The sequence below is a fragment of the Schistocerca americana genome, unplaced genomic scaffold (genome assembly GCF_021461395.2).
Source record: "Schistocerca americana isolate TAMUIC-IGC-003095 unplaced genomic scaffold, iqSchAmer2.1 HiC_scaffold_948, whole genome shotgun sequence".
NCBI lineage: Eukaryota > Metazoa > Arthropoda > Insecta > Orthoptera > Acrididae > Schistocerca > Schistocerca americana.
The window spans coordinates 10,001-15,000 of record NW_025726728.1 but is presented as its reverse complement, the minus strand read 5'-3'; the positions used below and the strand labels follow the sequence as shown (position 1 = coordinate 15,000).

Genomic DNA, 5,000 nt, shown 5'->3' with positions numbered 1-5,000 from the left:
TCCCGGAGGCTGCCCGCCGAGTCATCGGAGGAACTGCGGCGGATCGCTGGCTGGCATCGTTTATGGTTAGAACTAGGGCGGTATCTGATCGCCTTCGAACCTCTAACTTTCGTTCTTGATTAATGAAAACATACTTGGCAAATGCTTTCGCTTCTGTTCGTCTTGCGACGATCCAAGAATTTCACCTCTAACGTCGCAATACGAATGCCCCCGCCTGTCCCTATTAATCATTACCTCGGGTTCCGAAAACCAACAAAATAGAACCGAGGTCCTATTCCATTATTCCATGCACACAGTATTCAGGCGGGCTTGCCTGCTTTAAGCACTCTAATTTGTTCAAAGTAAACGTGCCGGCCCACCGAGACACTCACTCAAGAGCACCCTGGTAGGATTGCAACGGGGTCCGCCTCGGGACGCACGAGCACGCACGAGGCGCGTCGCACGCCTTCAGCTCGCCCCACCGGCAGGACGTCCCACGATACATGCCAGTTAAACACCGACGGGCGGTGAACCAACAGCGTGGGACACAAATCCAACTACGAGCTTTTTAACCGCAACAACTTTAATATACGCTATTGGAGCTGGAATTACCGCGGCTGCTGGCACCAGACTTGCCCTCCAATAGATACTCGTTAAAGGATTTAAAGTGTACTCATTCCGATTACGGGGCCTCGGATGAGTCCCGTATCGTTATTTTTCGTCACTACCTCCCCGTGCCGGGAGTGGGTAATTTGCGCGCCTGCTGCCTTCCTTGGATGTGGTAGCCGTTTCTCAGGCTCCCTCTCCGGAATCGAACCCTGATTCCCCGTTACCCGTTACAACCATGGTAGGCGCAGAACCTACCATCGACAGTTGATAAGGCAGACATTTGAAAGATGCGTCGCCGGTACGAGGACCGTGCGATCAGCCCAAAGTTATTCAGAGTCACCAAGGCAAACGGACCGGACGAGCCGACCGATTGGTTTTGATCTAATAAAAGCGTCCCTTCCATCTCTGGTCGGGACTCTGTTTGCATGTATTAGCTCTAGAATTACCACAGTTATCCAAGTAACGTGGGTACGATCTAAGGAACCATAACTGATTTAATGAGCCATTCGCGGTTTCACCTTAATGCGGCTTGTACTGAGACATGCATGGCTTAATCTTTGAGACAAGCATATGACTACTGGCAGGATCAACCAGGGAGCTGCGTCAACTAGAGCTGAGCAGCCGGCCGCCCGGGAGTGTGTCCCGGGGGCCCGCGCGAACACGCAAGCGTCCGCTCAATTATTCTGCAAACAGGAGGAGGCTGAGCTCCCCTGCACCATACACCTCGAAACCCTCTCAGGTCCCGGCGGCGCGCAGCGCCGTCCTAAGTACTTGGTCGGGTTCGAGAGAGGCGCAATCGCCCGGAGTTTGGCGAGTAGACGCTTTAGGTGCGACCACCCGTGCTCCCAACTGAGCTTGCCGCTGCCGACAGAGGCCCGGGAGCGTGCTGTCGTGGCATTGCCGGCGGGAGACAACACGCGCCACCTACGGTGACCGGCAGCTCCAACGCCAGCGCCACAGAAGGACAAAAGCCCCACTTGGGTGCCGAAGCGAACTCTCCCAGCACAGCGCACGCGCCAACACGTCCGCACAGCTGCGATACAAACCACCTGCGAGAACCGCAGAGGCGACCGAGCAGCAGACGGCGTCGCGGCGCCGAGCGCCGGGCGGCGGCGCATCCTCAGCGCACACAGTCCTCAATCGGACCAGCACACTGCAGATGTCCACCGCGCTTCGCACCGGGCCCGCGAGGACCTACTTTGGCCGCACGGCGCCGCGTGCAGGGTGCGCCGGCGCGCAGCTGCGCCGCCTGCCGCCTCCGTCGGCCGGCGCGCCTGCCACTGGCCGCCCCCACCAGCCGGCTGTAGCGCGTGCGCCCACGCACCGCACGGCCAACACGCCGGGAGGCCCCCCCTCACCGGCCGGGGACGGTCCCACCCAGCCACCGCCGCGTATCGCTTCACACCCACATGCCATTCACGTTCGTGGGCATGGTGGGTATCGCTGCAACAACCGGTTGGTAGCTCAACCGATCGTCGCCATCACTGATTCACCCCTAGCGAGAACAACCGCACCACAACGGTTTACCAGTTGTTCATTTGCGTAACGTCACCAGCAAACGTAGGCGTCCATCGCCATTTGCAAATTCAACGATTGTTGCATGCCTGTGTCAGGTGTCACGACACACTGTCTGCCCACATACACGCAACAACATGTCCACGCTTAGCGAACACGTGGAAGGTGGCCCCCGTACGTATGCGATGTCCATTGCGCGAACGACTGTCAACCGGCCTCTGTCGCATGTCGCAGATGTGGAACGCAGTGCACCGTGCTATCACGGTGTGTGAGAAGAGACGACTACGTCTGACAACACGCGCCACTACATCAACAGACGGCTCATGCTGATCGCCATCCAGGGCATACCACACTGCAATCCAGCTCTTATAGGGAGACGACACGTAGCTGAGTGCACAACATTTGGACCGCATGGTTCGCCGTTGTTGGCGCAGTCGTTGTACGGTCACATGTACCACGATGTATCATTCAGTACATGAGGACCAATGTGCAGTACAGTGTGTGATTTGGACGTACAACATCAGCGGACAGTTGACACAGGCCGTACCACAGCGTAGGCTAAGTGCTTCGCCATGCGAATGCCAATGAACAACTGCAAATGCCAATGAACAACTGCAAAGGGCATTGAGCATGTACGTCCTGCTGCCATCCACATTACAGTGTATAGCTGCAAGGTGTTTAACATGAAGCGATACACTGGGGACCGGGCAGTGCGAGTAGCAAACTATATTGCGGGGGTTGCAGTTAGGCAACACTACACTAATTTAACGCGTCGTATGACAATTACAGAGCAGGTTAAGGCCCAACGTGTGTTGGGTTAAGGCCCAACGTGTGTTGGGTTAAGGCCCAACGTGTGTTGGGTTAAGGCCCAACGTGTGTTGGGTTAAGGCCCAACGTGTGTTGGGTTAAGGCCCAACGTGTGTTGGGTTACGTTAAGGGGCAATGTGGGTTACGTTAAGGGGCAATGTGGGTTACGTTAAGGGGCAATGTGGGTTACGTTACGGCGCAATATAGGTTACGTTACGGCGCAATATAGGTTACGTTAAGGGGCAATGTGGGTTACGTTACGGCGCAATATAGGTTACGTTACGGCGCAATATAGGTTACGTTAAGGCGCAATATCGGTTACGTTAAGGCGCAATACAGGTTACGTTAAGGCGCAATACAGGTTACGTTAAGGCGCAATACAGGTTACGTTAAGGCGCAATACAGGTTACGTTAAGGCGCAATACAGGTTACGTTAAGGCGCAATACAGGTTACGTTAAGGCGCAATACAGGTTACGTTAAGGCGCAATGCAGGTTACGTTAAGGCGCAATGCAGGTTACGTTAAGGCGCAATGCAGGTTACGTTAAGGCGCAATGCAGGTTACGTTAAGGCGCAATGCAGGTTACGTTAAGGCGCAATACAGGTTACGTTAAGGCGCAATACAGGTTACGTTAAGGCGCAATACAGGTTACGTTAAGGCGCAATACAGGTTACGTTAAGGCGCAATACAGGTTACGTTAAGGCGCAATACAGGTTACGTTAAGGCGCAATACAGGTTACGTTAAGGCGCAATACAGGTTACGTTAAGGCGCAATACAGGTTACGTTAAGGCGCAATACAGGTTACGTTAAGGCGCAATACAGGTTACGTTAAGGCGCAATACAGGTTACGTTAAGGCGCAATACAGGTTACGTTAAGGCGCAATACAGGTTACGTTAAGGCGCAATACAGGTTACGTTAAGGCGCAATACAGGTTACGTTAAGGCGCAATACAGGTTACGTTAAGGCGCAATACAGGTTACGTTAAGGCGCAATACAGGTTACGTTAAGGCGCAATACAGGTTACGTTAAGGCGCAATACAGGTTACGTTAAGGCGCAATACAGGTTACGTTAAGGCGCAATACAGGTTACGTTAAGGCGCAATACAGGTTACGTTAAGGCGCAATACAGGTTAGGTTAAGGCGCAATACAGGTTAGGTTAAGGTACGACATAGGTTAGGTTAAGGTACGACATAGGTTAGGTTAAGGTACGACATAGGTTAGGTTAAGGTACGACATAGGTTAGGTTAAGGTACGACATAGGTTAGGTTAAGGTACGACATAGGTTAGGTTAAGGTACGACATAGGTTAGGTTAAGGTACGACATAGGTTAGGTTAAGGTACGACATAGGTTAGGTTAAGGTACGACATAGGTTAGGTTAAGGTACGACATAGGTTAGGTTAAGGTACGACATAGGTTAGGTTAAGGTACGACATAGGTTAGGTTAAGGTACGACATAGGTTAGGTTAAGGTACGACATAGGTTAGGTTAAGGTACGACATAGGTTAGGTTAAGGTACGACATAGGTTAGGTTAAGGTACGACATAGGTTAGGTTAAGGTACGACATAGGTTTAGGTTAAGGTACGACATAGGTTAGGTTAAGGTATCGACATAGGTTAGGTTAAGGTACGACATAGGTTAGGTTAAGGTACGACATAGGTTAGGTTAAGGTACGACATAGGTTAGGTTTAAGGTACGACATAGGTTTGGTTAAGGTACGACATAGGTTAGGTTAAGGTACGACATAGGTTAGGTTAAGGTACGACATAGGTTAGGTTAAGGTACGACATAGGTTAGGTTAAGGTACGACATAGGTTAGGTTAAGGTACGACATAGGTTAGGTTAAGGTACGACATAGGTTAGGTTAAGGTACGACATATGGTTAGGTTAAGGTACGACATAGGTTAGGTTAAGGTACGACATAGGTTAGGTTAAGGTACGACATAGTTTAGGTTAAGGTACGACATAGGTTAGGTTAAGGTACGACATAGGTTAGGTTAAGGTACGACATAGGTTAGGTTAAGGTACGACATAGGTTAGGTTAAGGTACGACATAGGGTAGGTTAAGGTACGACATAGGTTAGGTTA

The 5,000-nt window shown here is 51.6% G+C and overlaps 1 non-coding gene across 1 annotated transcript in view; it reads right to left on the bottom strand.

Annotated features, from left to right (window-relative positions):
- The window catches only part of LOC124592617, a 1,910-nt gene extending 725 nt beyond the window's left edge, over nt 1-1,185 (bottom strand). The window contains exon 1 of the ribosomal RNA XR_006977570.1: nt 1-1,185. This exon is cut by the window's left edge and continues 725 nt beyond it. This is a non-coding gene — a ribosomal RNA (small subunit ribosomal RNA).
- Nucleotides 1,186-5,000: the final 3,815 nt, after the last annotated feature.